The sequence below is a fragment of the Taudactylus pleione genome, unplaced genomic scaffold, assembly GCF_031769625.1.
Source record: "Taudactylus pleione unplaced genomic scaffold, aTauple2 ptg000454l, whole genome shotgun sequence".
Lineage (NCBI taxonomy): Eukaryota > Metazoa > Chordata > Amphibia > Anura > Myobatrachidae > Taudactylus > Taudactylus pleione.
The window spans coordinates 10,589,395-10,607,265 of record NW_028284856.1 but is presented as its reverse complement, the minus strand read 5'-3'; positions in this window follow the sequence as shown (position 1 = coordinate 10,607,265).

The following is a 17,871-nucleotide window of genomic DNA, read 5'->3' as shown; positions in this document are numbered from 1 at the left end:
TAGCCCTAGCTCCTTGTCGGTCTCTGGCTCCCTGCATAGCCTGCACAGCTCTGCCTAGCCTTGCTCACTGCTGAGATCAGTCCTGTGTCTTCCACCAGACTCTCTCCTGCCTGAAACCTGTCTCCTCAGTTAACCCACTCCTGCCTGCACCAGTCTCCTCAGTTCATGCATCACAGCATTTCATACTCTGACAGCACGCCTGGATCATCAATTGGAAGAAATTCACCAACACATCAGATGGTACATCTGGGAGCTCTTCTGGATTCTTGGGCTCAGGCAGTGTTTCTGCCAGAGGACAAGATTGTGACCCTATCATTGCGAATACAAAAGCTGCTACGTAAGCGAAGGGTATCCATTCTGTTAGTGATGCAGGTCTTGGGATCAATGGTATCGACTTTCGACATGGTGGGGTATGCCCAGTTCCATCCCAGGCCTCTGCAAAGATTGATTCTCTCCAAGTGGAATGGACAGTATCATCGAATAAAGTCCCAGAAGATCCTTCTTACTCCTGAGGTTCATCACTCCCTCCTGTGGTGGCTGAGAAAGGATCATCTGAACAAAGGACATCCATTCTGGATTCCAAATTGGGTGCTTCTCACCACAGACGCCAGTCTATGCGGATGGGGAGCGGTGACAGGTCATCACACCTTTCAGGGAAGATGGACAAATCAGGAAAGTCATCTGCCAAAAAACATTCTGGAACTGCGAGCAGTGTACAAAGCACTTGTCATGGCACAGGACCTGCTCCAAGGCAAGCCAGTCCAGATCCAGTCCGACAATGTGATAACAGTGGCCTACCTAAATCATCAGAGAGATACAAGAAATTACGCAGCCATGAAAGAAGTGACAAGGGTTCTGATTTAGGCAGAACGTCATCTTCTGGCCATTTCGGCAAGATACATACTGGGAGTACTCAATTGGGAAGCAGACTTCCTAAGTCACCAGGACATACACGCCGCAGTGTGGTCTCTCCATCCGGGAGTGTTACAGCTCCTGGTAAACAAATGGGGTCTACCAGAAATAGATTTTATGGCACCACGTCACAACCACAAGGTCCCCAGGTATGGGTTCAGAGACCCATCAGCAGTCTTTGTGGACGTTCTAGCAGTAAGATGGGACTTCAAGCTGGCGTATCTCTTTCCTCCGATGTCCCTCCTCCCAAGAGTGCTCAGGAAATTCAAGCAGGAAGGTAGAATAGTAATAATGGTGGCTCTGGCTTGGCCCAGACATCATTGGTTCACCGACATACAGAATCTGTCAATAGACAGTCCATATCCTTTTCCTCTATGGCAGGATCTGCTAACGCAGGGCCCCTGCCGGCATTCGGACTTACACCTCGTCTGGCTTTGATGGCATGGCTCTTGAATCTTCCATCCTAAGAGCAAAAGGTTTTTCCAATTCTGTAATGGACACGATGCTTAGGGCACGGAAGCCTACCTCTGCCCACATCTATTACTGAGTTTGGCATTCTTTTGGCCACAGAAAGTATGATCCTAAGGTGTTTAGGATTTCCAGGATACTGGCTTTTCTCCAGGCAGGTTTAGACCATGGTCTCCACCTGGCTACTTTGAGAGTGCAGGATTCTGCACGGTCAGTCTGGTTCCAGAGGAATATTGCCTCATTACCAGATGTTAGAATTTTTTCCCAAGGAGTTCTGCGAGTTCAGCCTCCTTTTAGTACACCGGTAGCATCGTGGGATTTGTCTTTGGTTCTTAAGGGGCTATAAGCTCCCCCATTTAAACCTCTAGGCTCTGTAGATTTGAAGTGGTTGACAGCAAAGACACTTTTTCTTCTCGCCATCTCTTCTGCTCGCAGAGTCTCTGATTTGTTAGCGCTTTCTTGTCGGTCTCCATTTTTGATTTTTCACCAGGATATAGCTGTTCTTTGTACAAGGGAGGGTTACCTTCCTAAGGTAGTGTCCCATTTTCATGTAAATGAAGAAATTGTAGTTTTAGCTTTTCAGGCTCCAGATCTTTCTGTAGGTGAAGCCTCCCTGGATGTAGTTCATGTTCTCCATAACCATGTGGAGCACACAAGCTCTGTTAGGAAATCAGATGCTCTTTTTGTATTATATGGTTTTCACAAATGAGGAAGGCAAGCTAATAAGCAGACTTTGGCGAGATGGCTACACATTACAATCTCTCAGGTGTACACACAGGCTGATCTCCCTGTCCTAGGCATGGTGACAGCCCATTCTACCCGGTTTTGTATGGCCATCGTGGGCATTTAGTCATGGTGCCTCTGCTGAACAATTGTGCAAGGCAGCCACGTGGTCTTCTGTCCACACTTTTCTTAGGTTTTATGCATTTGATACTTTTGCCTCTTGGGATGCTTCCTTTGGGCAACGAGTTCTCCTTTCTGCTCAGGAGCGTCCCCCACCCTAGGGGAACTTGTTTAGGTCATCCCCATGGTATCCCTGTGGATCCCTATGGACCCTGAAGCAGAAAATTAGAGTTATGGTAGACTTACCTAGATAACTCCTTTTCTTCGAGGTCCATAGGGTCCACAGGCACCCACCCTGATGCATCTGGCTGCATTGGGTATTTTTTCTTTCGGTCATAGATTCCCTCATTTTGCGTAAAAGTGTTTCTGGTGTACGATTGCTCTTCCTTCTCCTGCCTTGAGGTTTGTTAACTAAACTGAAGTCCTATGGCTAGGGGCGGAGTATATATGGAGGAGGACACAGAGGCATCCTGGGAGCTGAAGCTTTATAATATCTTCATGGTATCCCCGTGGACCCTATGGACCTCGAAGAAAAGGAGTTATCTAGGTAAAACAGGGTAGGTGGTGGGTCTAATAGCGCACAACGTCAAGCAGCTAAGTCACTATAAAAAAGGGGTATCCCTAACCCCAGTGGTAGAAGGTACAATTATTGAAATTTAAAGTGACACTGGCACTAAAGGGGATCTTTAGTTAAAAAATTACTTTATTTATGAATGGAACATGATAAAAACAATAAAATTCTAAAATATCAATAAAAATGAAGTGTATATAATAGAGCAGCCACATTGACATTGATTAAGTGCATATAAATGAACTGCTGCAATCTGCATAGAATAATAGATACAATAGTTCTGATGCTGCTGCTCCTACTCTGGTGTCTTGTAAGTCCTGCTCAGTGGGCTTAGCTCCAGAGGACTTCATTCAGGATGTTCTTTGAGTCTTCTCCTCAGGACCCACCCTGGGCTACCTTTTTACAGCTGCTGGCAAAAATTGCAGACCACCTAGCGGTCTCTGTGGTAGCTCCCCCTATGGGATGGCCACAACTGGTGCTCCCTGCAAATCCTTTGCTTCCCCCATGGGTAGATGTACTTTCTACATCAGTACAAAGTTTGCCAACACTTCTTCAGGTTTTCAGCAAATGCTGCAAAAAGAGAAGCATCTCCCTAGTAAACCTACTAAGCGTGCTATGTTATCTTCCCAGTCTACCCAGGTATCCAATTCTGATGTATCATCTGGGAAGGCAGAAGACGCAGACCTCTTTCACTCTGACTCCTTATCAGGAGACGAAGAGCCACCTTCTAAATTAAATATACCGGCACTGGTGAGAGCTGTAAAGTCTATTCTACAAATAGAAGAGACGGAACCAATTCCGAAGACAAAACATCCACTGTTTAAATGACAAACGGTAGTTTTACCAGGGTTTCCTCAATCTGACCAGCTATCTGATCATATAAGCGAGGCATGGAATATGCCCAGTAAAAGGTTTCAGGTAGCAAAACATTTAAGTTCCTTTTACCCTCTCCTTGCTCCTGATTGCACTAAATGGGAAGTTCCCCAGCATTGGATTCTCATGTAACTTGTCTGGTCAAGAATGCTACCTTACCATACATACTGCAACTTTCTTGAAGGAAACTACAGATAGAAGGATAGATGCTTGTCATAAATCTACATACTCTCTTACAGGAGCTATTACTTGTCATGCTAGGGCTACAGCCTGGGTGGCAAATGCCATTGAGAGTTGGGCAGAAGCTCTAAAAGAGACATTCCCCCTAATGCTGTAAGGCAGGGGTCTTCAACCTTGGTCCTCCAGCTGCTGTGGAACTACACATCCCAGCATGCACTGCCATAGCAGCTGGAGGGCCAAGGTTGAAGACCCCTGCTGTAAGGGAACAGCTGTCCTACATATCTTACATTAGGGATGCAGCCTCCTACTTAGGTAAAGCAGCTATGGATACGGCTCTTCTAGCCTCCAGAGTATCTGCAACTTCGGTAGTGACCCACCATATTGTCTGGCTCCGTTCCTGGAAAGCAGATTTGGATTCTAAGTCGGCTGTGGAATCTCTGCCTTATTCTGGAGATATTCTTTTTGGCCCGGGATTGGATAAAATTGTGACTACCTTGGAAGCTTTCAAGACGGCGTTCCAGCCCTCCGCATATAATGCAAAGTCTCAAATGTCAACCTTTCACCCTCAAGGAAAAGCTAAAGGTCAGTCCTTTCCAAGGCATCAGGCATCAACTAAGGCCTCCAAGCCTAGGACTAAACAGACTTTGGCTACTAGACATCCACCTGCCAAATCTGAAAACAAGCCTACAGTCTGACGGGTAGGGCCTCTCCCTGGAGGCTACCAGGGTGGGAGACCGACTTCTTCAATTCGTCCAGTTTTGGCATCAAACCACATCAGATGCCTGGGTAAGGGAAGTGGTCTCCCACAGATACGCCCTCTCATTCCTGAGGCGACCCCCAGCAGTTCTTTTGCACAGGACCTCCATTGGACCCAACCAAGGCCCTGCTGCTCCAAAAAGCCATTCAGTCCTTACTGAATTCAGGAGTAATAATTCAGGTCCCCTCATCACAACGGGGCAAGGGCTATTATTCTACACTTTTCCTTGTTCAGAAAACCAATGGGTCTCATCGGCCTATCCTCAACCTGAAATCTCTGAACAAGTTTATCACGGTGCCCAGGTTTTGTATGGAAACCCTCCACTCTATTATTCTAGCTATGGTGCCTGGGGATTTTATGGTATCTCTGGACATTCAAGACGCTTACCTACATGTAACTATAGCGCCTTCTCGTCAACAATATCTCCGGTTTGCTATACTACAGCAACATTAATAAATTTCATGCTCTGCCATTCAGCCTTTCAACAGCCACTCAGGTCTTTACCAAGATCATGGCTATTATGGCGGCCTCTCTTCATCATCAAGGGATCAGACTACTCCCATACTTGGATGGTCTCTTGCTGCTGGCCATCTCCCCAGAGATTCTTCACAGCCATCTGCAGGTAACCATTGCCTTTCTACAAATGCACGGTTGGCTGATCAACTGGAAAAAGTCTTCCCTGACACCTTCTCAAAGGATGGTCCATTTGGGAGCCCTCCTGGACTATCGAGTTCAGAGAAACTTCCTAACTGTGGACAAGATGTCGGCAATCCAGCTCAAACTACGCAGACTGATCCACAATTGGCGAGTGTCCATTCACTCTGCGATGCAGGCCTTGGGATCAATGGTGTCCACCTTCGACATGGTGGAGTTCATCCAGTTTCACTCCAGGCCACTACCACACCTGATACTCTCCAGGTGGAATGGGTTACCCCATCTACCCAAATCTCAGCCGATGGGCCTCCCCCGCCATGGTTTAGCTGTCCCTAGCCTGGTGGCTACAGACTTCCCATTTGAACAAGGGTTGTCCCTTTTGGATCTCAAATTCAGAGAATCTTCCTAACAGTGGACAAGATTTCGGCAATACAGCACAGCTCCGCAATCGCTGAGTGTCAATTCTCTCTGCAATGCAGGCCTTGGGATCAATGGTGTCCAATTTGACATGGTGAAGTTCGCCCAGTTTCACTCCAGGCCCCTACACCACCTGATCTTCCCCAGATGGAATGGACTACCCCATCTGCTCAGATCCCAGATGATAGGCCTCCCCCCAGAGGTTCACCTGTCCCTAGCTGGTGGCTACAGACATCCCATTTGGACAAGGGTCACCCCTTTTGGATCCCGAAATGGGTTCTCCTCACCACGGACGCAAGCCTCCGAGGGTGGGGCGCAATAACAGGCCAGCACTGGACCCCAGTTGAGGCAGTGTTGCATTCAACGTCCTGGAATTTCGAGCCATCTACAAAGCTCTCACTCTGGCTCAGGATATTCTGAAGAACAGGCCAGTACAAGTACAGTCCAACAATGCCACAGCAGTGGCCTATCTCAATCACCAAGGGGGCACTTGAAGTCAGTCAGCAATGACAGAAGTGTCCCGCATTCTCACATGGGCCGAGCGCAATCTCCCAGCCATCTCCACAGTATTCATCCCAGGGATTCACAATTGGGAAGCGGATTTCCTCAGCCATCACGACGTGCATGCAGGAGAATGGTCTCTACATTCAGAAGTCTTTCAGCTTCTGGTGGACAGATGTGGTGTACCAGAAGTGAATAGCATGGCCTCAAGCCACAACAAAGTTCCAGTTTATGGAGCAAGGACCAGGGACCCCAACACAGCCTTCATAGACGCATTGTCAGTGAAATGGAACTTCCATTTGGCATGTCTCTTCCCTCCAATATCCCTGCTTCCTCGTGCGCTTTGAAAATTCTGACAGGTGGGGGGCACAGTCCTGTTGATAGCCCCGACTTGGCCCAGACGCCATTGGTACTCCGATCTTCAAAGTGTCTCCATAGACGATCCTCTTTAACTTCCTCTATGAGTAGACCTGTTGTCTCAGGGTCCATGTCTACATCCGGACCTAGCCCGTCTGTCTTTAACGGCTTGGCTCTTGAGACATCCCTCCTAATGGCTATGGGTTTCTCCAGCTCTGTGGTTCAAACCATGCTCAGAGCACATAAACCGGCCTCAGCTAGAGAATATTTACCACAGAATATGGCATACATATTTCCAATGGTGTGCTCCAAGAAATTATGACCCTCAAGTTTTTAAAGTTTCTAGAATTCTTACCTTTCTTCAGGCTAGATTGGATCTAGGCCTCCGCCTTGTCCATATGGTTCCAGCATAGAATTGCTCCTATATCGGATGGTCACACCTTCTTGCAGGGTATTCTATGTATACAACCTCCCTTTGTCCCTCCTGTGGCTCCATGGGATTTGTCAGTGGTGCTCCAAGCACTTCAGGAACCTCCATTCGAACCCCTGGAAACAGTGGATGTCAAATGGCTCACTCCAAAGACTCTGTTTCTTCCGACTATAGCATCTGCCCATCGAGTATCGGATTTAGGGGCGCTTTCATTCCGCTCCCTCTTGTTAATCTTTCATCAGGACAGGGCTGTTCTTCGAACATGCCAAGGCTTCCTTCCCAAGGTGGTATCTCGTTTCCACCTGAATGAGGAAATTGTGGTTCCAGCCTTTCAATCACCAGACCTCTCGGCAGCTGAGGCCTCTTTGGATGTGGTCCGTGCTTTAAAGATTTACGTGGAACGTACTACTTCCATCAGAAAATCGGACTCCCTCTTTGTCCTATATGGATTCCACAAGAAGGGATGGCCAGCTAACAGACTCTGGCCAGATGGATTTGCATGACTATCTCACAGACTTACACGCAGGCTGGCCTTCCTGTGCCGACTACATTCTCTGCTCATTCTACTCGCTCTGTGGGTCCCTAGTGGGCAGCCTGGTGTAGCTATGCATCTTCTGTCAACATCTTTCTTAGGTTTTATGCCTTTAATACATTTGCCTCTCAGGATGCTTCCTTCAGATGTAGAGTTCTCCTATTAGCTCAGGAGCATTCCCGCCCTTGAACAACTGTTTTGGGACATCCCTATTGTCTCCCATGTGGAGCCATATGGACCCTGAAGAAGAAAGGAGTTATGGTAAAACTTACCCTTGTCAACTCGCTTTCTTCGAAGTCCATAGGGTCCACAGGGCACCCACCCTGACGCACCTGGCTTCTATGGGTTTCTTCTCTTGGTCACTTTTCCTTCTCTGTGTGAGAGTATGATTCTTTAGTGTACCAGTCTTTCTTCTCACCTATCCTGCTCCTGCCTTGGACTTGTTAACAAAACAGAGTTGCCCTCAGGCTGTGGGAGGGGTATAGGGGGAAGTACCAGAGCATCCTGGGATTGAAAAGCTTTGCTGTTGGTGTCCGGTCCTCCAGGTCCCGCCTACACCCCATTGTCTCCCCTGTGGACCCTATGGACTTTGAAGAGAGTTAACAAGGATACATTTTACCATAACTCTCCTTTTTTGCACCAGGAGGGTCTTAACTAGACAGCTAAAGAAAGGACCTTGTCCTCTGCAATGGAATCAGGTTGACTTCAGCAAAATTTATGTCAGCTGAGATAATTTGCCTCTCAGTTGTCCACCCCGGGAATGTCGATCACCAATATGGGCGAAAGATGTTTTTCAGCCCAGGGCATAATGAGCAGCACTTATCTCGTGGCCTGAGCATTTCTTGTTCCTCCTTCGTGATTTATGTAACTGACCGCTGTCGCATTGTCTGATTGGACTGTGACGGGGAGTCCTTAATGAAGATGACAAGTCTGTACTAGAGCTAGATAGGCAGCTGAGTTTGGTCATCTCGAGAGGAGTGTCTTCCCATCAATATTCTCAACTACCCTGAAAGGTCATGTGAAGGTTTTTTGCGCTCCATCTCCGGAGGCTGGCATCCGTGGTAAGTATAGTCCATGATATTTGAAAAGAATGCCCTTGTCCAAGTGAAGTCTGATCACCCACTAACTACAGTGGGAGCATATCTGAAGAGGAGAGCCATTCTATTTGGACAACAGCTCCCTCTGAAAACTCTGGGTGTGAAATAGCAAACTCCACCATGTTGAAGTTCGACACCAGTTTGCCGAGAACTTTCATACAGAAATGTACCAAAACCATCGTCTGTTGGAGAATCAGTTATATAAGTAATTGAACACCCAAGATCTTGACCTCTGGCAAGAAAACCTGCTGTAACTGAGTGTCCAGAAAAGCTCCCAGGTCGAGCATCTGTTGGGCAGGAACTAGAGAGGACTTCTTGAAATTTAGGATCCAACCATGAGACTGTAACACGGTTTTGGACAAGGTGAGACGGGCCTCTAGTTCTAATGACATTCTGCCAATGAGAAGGAAGGTCGTCCAAGTAGGGAAAAACTGACACCTGTTGTTGAAGGACAGCGGCCATGATGGACATCACATTTGTGAATACTCAGGGTGCCATCGACAGACCGAATGACAGAGTTTGGAACTGAAAATGTTTGCTTAGCACTGAAACCAGAGTAGAGACTGATGACTCTGCCAAATTGGGATGTGCAAATAAGCGTCCTTAATATCCAAGGATGCCATGAAGTCACCAGGTTCCAAGGATTGAATAATTGATCTGAGGAATTCCATCTTGAATCTGGGAAACCAAAGATGGAGATTGAGGGTTTTGAGATTCAAAATGGGACATAAGGATCCATCCGGAATATGGAACGAGGAAGAGGTTTTAGTAGAAACATAGTCGAAGAGGTACAGGCTGACTGACAGCATATTCTTTAACCACTGAGGATTATTCAAAATCAGATTCTTGCTGGAAGGCTTCCTTCACCTTCATGCTGAGTGCGTGGACTGCTGGATCTAACATGCGGTGTAGGGAGGATGAAACCTGAACTAACCCTTGTACACACTGGGATAAACTAGACACCCAAGTAAGCTCCTCAAGAGGTTATGTTGGGCACTAGTTCTGGGGGTAGCTGCAGGAGCTAGTCTAGACATGGATAATTGCTGAGACAGCTCTCGTATAGCATTAGATAGGGAATTTGCACAAGCTGGCTCAGATGGGGATGAACCTGGGGGACTCCATTCCTGTGGGTCTGTAAAACATGCCTCACAGAGCTCATTGTGGTCTGAAGCCCCACTCTGAAGCTTCTTTTGCTAGCTTTTGCATCTATGAAGAAGATTTGTCAGCTGCTTAGTGCTCCCTTTAGAAGGCATGGAGACACAAAATGTATATAAAACTTACACTGTGAAAAACAAGCCACACAAATATCTGTAATGGAGGTCCCACAGAATTAGTGAGAAAGATAGTCACTATAGTGTAACAGTAGTGAGAAAGCAAACACACAGAATTTACAGGTCACACAGAATTGTCAAGAGTTCTCAGTAAACTATAGCTGCACAAGAGGCTAGGGATGGCCATCAACGATTCTAAATTATCGATGCTTTATGGTCGATGTCGAATACTTTCATCAATGGCAGAGAACCAATGGTCGAGTGGGAGCCGATACTTTTTTTCTCTGGCTGAGACAGTGCTTAGCCCCGCACCTGATTAAGCCCCTTCCCTATTTTTGATTGGCCTGCTGATCCCCCCCACAGCGGTGGTCGAGGAGTGCAAACCATCGATGGATATCCATACATGAGGCACTGTGAGGTATAGAGAGGAGGATTTGCGTGGAGAGAGGACAAATAAGGTCTTCGGCGGACAATTTTGCAGGGTCGTGCACCAAGAAAAAGGGGAGGCGTAATGGGAGAGCTCCTTCCCCAGGCTGACCTCCCAGGTGCTTAGCTGTTTAATAAGGGGCGTCGAATTTGGCCTGATGCCGTAGCCTCTATCCTTGGTGGTCTAGTGAGGACATAGTAAACCCGTGGGGAATGGCCGCACAATAGAAGAGAAGTTGGCATCCCACCGAGTAGCAGGATCCCTCTTACCTTAAACCGCGGCACTCTGGCTGACGTCTTTGACCGGGGGTCCTACCTCTGCTGTCCCCACTGGAGCCTGCCCTATCCTGGCAACTGGCTCTGACTGCAGTGCTGAAGTGGCTCCATGGAGAATTGGGCTTGAGGCTGTACACAGTAGAGCGGTGTACAGCCCGGTTCAAAAGTGAAAAAAAAAAGTTTCAACTAATGCTGGGTACACAATGGCCAGATATATTGGCCGATCAACATATCGGGTGCCCATCAGCCAGTGTGTACCAGCGATATTGATGCCCAATATATCTGCCGCCTGCTCGTACACTTACTGCAGAGGCCGTGGGGAGGGGGAAGTTACATGCCCTCCGGGCTGTGGGACCACTGGCCGGAAGACAGATGATGATTGTTTAGTGTGTATAAACCATCATCTGCAGGTATAGCAGTTAAGCGTGTATTCAGCTCTAGAAAAGTGTGCCGACAGTAAAGGCACTAAAAAAAAAAAGCATGCTTGGCAGTCAGTAGGACTGGCTTTGCATATCAAAAAATATGTGAACAAAGAGAAGTGCAGCCTAGTTAACCACCGCATAACTGAACCTAAGGGTGACATATAAGCACAATTTACTTTATTTAATTTTTGATGAATTTCTCAATAAGAAACTTTTGGGCCAGGGGTGCAGAGGAAAAAATGCTGATACTCTAGGGCGCCGTAATTCAAAAGTTTAGGATCCACTGCCTTAGAGAGGATTATAGTGCAAATACCGTATTTAAGTATATTAGAATTTTATTATTCTCTACCAAAAGACATTTTGCCAAGGTTCCTGTAGGTATATTAGAGGAATCGGTATGAGATGCTCGGGCTACCGGCTGTTAGAATCCCGACACCGGCTTCTCAAAAGGGTTAACATACAGACATTTGTTTTTTCGGTATGTTAACCCTTCCCCTCTCCCTACCCTAAAGGTGCATACACAAGTAAAGATTTTCTGTCCAACCATCCAACTAGTTGATTGGGTGGAATGAAAATCTGGTAAAGTATGAAAGCAAATGACAATCAGCAATTTGCTCTCAAACACCGGAAAATGGACAAAAACTGTTGTTTGAACAAATTGTTTAGATCAAACATTTAACAAACTTATCTGAACAACCATTTACATCTGTTTTCAGGCATTTAGGAGGAAATTGCTGATCATCAGTTACTCCCATACGTTACCAGATTTTCATTCCAACCAATCAACTAGTTGGATGGTTGGACAGAAAATCTTTAGGTGTGTACCCCTGCTTACCCCTAACCTCCCACTTAGTGCTCAACCCCGCACTCTAACTCCCCGATATTTACCTTCGGTATCCCAGCGGTCAAGATGACGGCGCTGGGCTTCTGACCAGCGTCGTGATTTCAGCGTCGGTAATATAAGCATCGGCATCCAGACCTTTGGGATGCCGAAAATATACCATTTTAGAGTATATCTTTGTGTAATACTGTAAAATTATCCTATTATCACATGAATCTTTAGCAATATACCTGATATTTGCCACTGTTATAACAGTATTGACTATAAATATTTTGGGTATCTTTGTATTAAAATTGCCAGAAAATAATATATATAATATACAGCAGATAAACTAAGTATTGAACACATCAACATTTTTCTCAGTAAATATATTTGTAATGGGGCTATTGTAACAAAATGTTCACCAAAACCCATGCAAAGAAATCAAACCTTAGATGTCCATAACTTAAGTTGTGTGTAATAATGTGAAATGACACAGGGAAAAAGTATTGAACATGCTTACTGAAATGTATAATTTTCGTACAAAAGCCTTTGTTGGTAATGACAGCTTCAAGACGCCTCCTGTATGGAGAAACTAGTCACATGCATTGCTCAGGTGTGATTTTGGCCCATTCTTCCACACAAACGATCTTCAAATCTTGAAGGTTTGGTGGGCCTCTTCTATGAACTCAGCTTTAGTTCTTTCCATAGATTTTAAATTGGATTCAAGTCAGGTGATTGGCTGGGCCATTCTCGCAGCTTTATTTTCTCTCTCTGAAACCAATTGAGTGTGTCCTTGGCTGTGTTTGGGATCATTGTCTTGCTGAAATGTCCACCCTCAGCATCCTGGTAGATGGCAGCAGATTTTTATCAAGAATGTCTTTGTACATTTTTCCATTCTTCTTTCCTTCTATTATATGAAGTATGTCAGTATTGTATGCTGAAAAACCGCCCCACACCATGATGTTCCCACCTCCAAACTTCACTGTTGATATGGTGTTTTTGGGGTGATGTGCAGTGCCATTTCTCCTCCAAACATGATGTGGATTATGGCATCCAAAGAGTTACATATTGGTCTTATCTGACCAGACTCTTCCAGTATTTCACAGGCTTGTCCAAATATTGTGCAGAAAACTTTAAACAAGCTTCTTATGCGTTTTCTTCGGCAATGGAGTCTTGCGTGGGAAGCGTGCACACAGGCCATGGCGGTCGAGTGCACTACTTATTGTTTTCTTTGAAACAAATGTACCTGCTAATTGCTGGTCTTTCTGAAGCTCTCCACAAGTGGTCCTTGGCTCTTGGACAACTCTTCTGATAATTATTTTCACTCCTCTGTCAGACATCTTGCATCTGGTTGTGGCCGGTTTATGGTGAAATGATGTTCTTTCCACTTCTGGATTATGGCCCTAACAGTGGTCACTGGAACATTCAGAAGTTTAGAAATCCTTCTGTAACCAAAGCCATCAGTATGTTTTGCAACAATAAGGTTGCAAAGGTCTTGAGAAAGCTCTTTGCTTTTACCCCTCATGAGATGTTTCTTGTGTGACACCTTGGTAATGAGACAACTTTTTAAAGGCCATCAGTTGGGACTGAACCAGCTTATATTAATTTGTACTGACAAGGGGCAGGGTTGCTTTCTAATTACTGATTTCAGCTGGTGTCTTGGCTTTCCATGCCTTTTTGCACCTCCCTTTCTTGATGTGTTCAATACTTTTTCCCTGTGTCATTTCACATTATTACACATAACTTAATTTATGGACATCTATGATTTGATTTCTTTGCATCTGTGGATTGCATGGGTTATTGCTGACAATTGGTGAAAATTTCAATACAATATCCCAATTACAAATATGTAAAAATGTTGATGTGTTCAATACTTATTTTACCTATAGTCAACTGTGTAGAGGTCTATATTGAAAACATGTCAGGGGTTAATTTCATGCTTCACATTAGATAGGTCATATAGAATGATAGTATCTTTGTGTATTCTTGGTCCCCACATGGGTAATCCAAGATTCACTAAGTCACATGTTCAAATTTACATGTGTGTTTAAATAGTGAACATGCTGTGACTTGGTGAATGTTGTACCCTAGAATGAGATGACGTCACAGAACATGTGAATTTGGATGCTGATCGTTTTTTTTTTTTTCTGCGAAAAATGTGAGCAGAAAATATCAGCCAAGTCTGCCCCGTCTCCCTCACAGTGGGAACCCATTGAGGAGACAGGTCAGACCTTCTGCAATTATTAGATGTCATTGTTGAAATTAACTTGGATTTGTACAATGAAGTCCCCAGCAATCCTAAAACAATGGTTTTAGGTCTCCCTTCCCCCACTCTCCCCCACACCTCTAGAATTTTCTTGAACAGATGATACCTCAGGCTTATGATCTGCCCCTGCAGGCTTTCTTCCCCAGACTGTGTCTATCCTAATAGTGATTAAGTACTTTCCAATGGAGTCAGACTCTGAGGTATACAACAAAGCTTTTAAAGAATGGGCAAGCTCTCATGCCAAGAAAGCTTCACCCTCACAGGGATCTGGATAGGTATGGGGTACAGCTGCAGGACAATCAATGGCCCAATGCACACAAATCAGGGAAGGTTATTGTTGTAAGTTCAAAGACAGTCACCTACAGGTTTTTTTTTCCAACCATCAATTTCAGAGCCATTTTATTTGGGTAATTAAATGTATATTGTACAATAGTAGATTATACGGTGGCAGGGGTGTGTACCGCCCTGGCCTGTTCCTACATATATTTCTATTAATGGAATGGAACACCTGTGATTATACAAATTGGTGTTGGGGTAAATAACCTTTTCATGGAGTAATAGGTAAATATAGAACACTAAATAGTTATATAGTTTTTTAGAAGCTCTGACAGCTCAAACCACTCAGCACAGGATGCTAAATCAGTCCCCTCTACTATATCTAGTGTAACAAGTTGTCTGAACTCATCACGTAATTTGGGACTTACACCACAAAATAGAAGCACAAATTTGCAAGATCAAATGATATAGCAGAGATTAGAAGAAAGAGTCCATACATTGCTGCCTTAATGTGATGTCCCAAAAACATCTCCCGTGGATAGCTTATTTTAACACTAAAATTATAGTGTACATTATATTTATCTTTTTCTGCCATTTTCCTATTAAGACTAGAGCACACCAATAACTCCATAAGCCAACTAGGGCATTTAAAAAGCTAACCAAACAAGCGGCCATACTCATGCAACAATCCTATTTTTAAATTATACAAAACCCATCACTGTTCAATAATTTATTGCAAATTACTTGGGCACTAGGCCAAAAAGGATGGCTGAAGATTGGAAGGAAGCATCTTGTGAAGGTCTACTTCCCTGTAACACCATCTTCACCACCACCCTCCACACACACAAATGGGTATCCCGCCAACTGTAGGATGTATGAGCAGTGCAGGTCTGTCCACAACTAATACAAATACTTGTAAAAGACATTGATAGGGAATTATGTTAAGACATTTAGTGAATTGCCCCAATACCGAAATGGGCAATATTCGTTATTACACCTATAGGTACTAGAATGGCACAAGGGGTTAGAAAACTACTAAATTATTATTTCGGCAGTTACGAAAAAGTGTATTTTGCAAGTATGGCTACAACCCACGGCTCCTTATTTTTGGGAAAACACTTCAATATTTTCCAGATGGAATGGCTGGAAGCCTCGCTACAGAAGGAAAAAAAGTCAGAGAAGTTTTTTGAAACTTGGGAAAGCTACATAAACACACTGAGGGGTATTCAATATGAAACGTTAACCTCGCCGTCGAAGATTTCGCCGCACATCGGAGCTTTTGCCGGCGAAAAAGTATTGCGCGCGCTCCCGCTTATCCCCGTATTCAATAGGAAATCTTCTAAAACGGGATCCGGCGATACTTGGATCGGCGAAAACAAATTGCAATTTTTTGGAAATAATTGTAGGACCCCCCTAAAGATGTCTAGACCTGGGGGATCACTATGGGTACCCCCGTTTTTGCCTGCAGAAGAAAGTCGGGGTTTTTAAATAGCCGTGGCGTGTTTTTTTTCCAGACTTTGAAGAAGTGATGCAGAAGAGTATTTAGCTTTTTTTTTCATTTTTAAAAGTGGTCCCATCAAATTTGGGGTACATGAAAATGGGTACTAGCATATTTTTAAGTCCCTAAAATTATTTTTTAAAAGTTCAGCAAAAATGCACCTGCCGCTACTTTGCGCAATGAAAAAAACACTTGCTACATACTTGGGGAGCCCACCCAAATTAATTTAGTTAGTTTGGCATTTTTTTTCCTTTTTATATATTTTCACAATTTTTTTTTTTAAAACAATTTTTTTTGAACATTTCCTTTTAAGGGGACATTACCAAAAGTACAGGCTATTTTTTATAAGCCTGCACCCCCAAACCCCAATTCTGCACTTTTTTTCACTTGCTGTAGCGAATTGAAAAATTACCCGTTTTTTTAAAAAATGACCCTTGACCCCATTAAGGAATAAAAACAGTAATTTTGGGGAAATATGCCTGGGACCCCCCTAAAGATGTCCAGACATGGGGGATCACTATGGGTACCCCTGTATTTGCCTGCAAAATAAAGTAGGGTTTTTAAATAGCTTTGCCAGGTCTTTTCCCTGCCTCGGCTATTAGAAACCCCGACTTCCTTCAGGAGTTAAATATGGGAGTACCCATAGTGATCCCCCATGACTACACATCTTTAGGGGGGTCCCTAGAATATTTCCCGAAAATTCCTGTTTTAGTTGAACCTGTAAAAAAAAAAAGTAGCGAAAATGTACAAAAAAAAAAAAAAATGACATAAGTTCCCCAGCCACCCCCCCAAAAAAAAGGCAAACTAGTCCCCAGGCTTGCCAGCCAGTGGTGGTTTCTAAAAATACAGGGAACAAAATGTGTAGGGTTCCACCGTATTTTAGAAACCAACACCAGGCTGCAGGGACTAGTGCTGGTTTTAAATATAGGGGACAAAAAAGACGTGGGGTACCCCCTAGATTTAAGACCAGCACCAGACCCAACCGACCGGGGTGTAATGCCACAGCCCAATCACCGGGGATCCAGGTCCAAAGCATTACACCCCAAGTCGGTGATCTCGGGGGAGTTGGGGACCCCCCAAAAAATGGTCCCCCCCTCTCCCGAGCACCACAGGCTTACACTGAAGCCTGGGGCTCATCCCCATACCCCTGGAGCGGTGGGTATGGGGTAATAGGGGGGCCAAATAATGTCACACTATTGTACTTTACAGTGGAACTACAAGTGCCAGCATGCCCGCCATTTTGCACTTGTGGAACTACAAGTGCCAGCAGACATGCGGCACCTGTAACTTCACTGTAAAATAAATAGTTAAAAAAAGACAAAACACACACACCGTGTCCAGTATAAGTTTATTACATACACCTACCCATTCACACATACTTACCTATACCAGAAGTTTCTGTCCCCTTGTCCAAGTAGATCCTTACAACTTGGCCCTGCCAGGAAGATTGCCAGATGAATCTGTCCTCTTCTCCAGTAGGATTTCCCAAAAACATGGCTCTGCAAGAAAGATTTCATACTCACCTACATCCAGCGCTGGTCTCCGCAGTAATTCATGGGTGTTTAAAAACAAAAAAACGAGTTACCCGATCCACGGAACACAGCTATCTGTATGTGTGTTGCCACACATACAGATAGCTCCCGAATGCCAGCTCTCGGCACTTCACGGGGCATTGCAGTCCAGAGAGCCAATCAGCGGCAGCGCTGACTGTAGAGCGCCTGCTGATTGGCTCCAGCAACTGACAGTTCTCACGTTTACTTTTTTTTTTTTTTACAGGTTCAACAAAAACGGGAATTTTCTGGAAATATTCTAGGGACCCCCCTAAAGATGTGTAGACATGGGAGATCACTATGGGTACCCCCATTTTTAACTACTGCAGGAAGTCGGGGTTTCTAATAGCCGCGGCAAGTGCATAAATGCGACTTTGAAGAAAATGATGCAGGAGAGCATTTAGAATTTTTTTGGGGGAAAAATAACTATGCCCAGCAAATTTGGGGTACTTGAAAATGGGGGTCAGCATA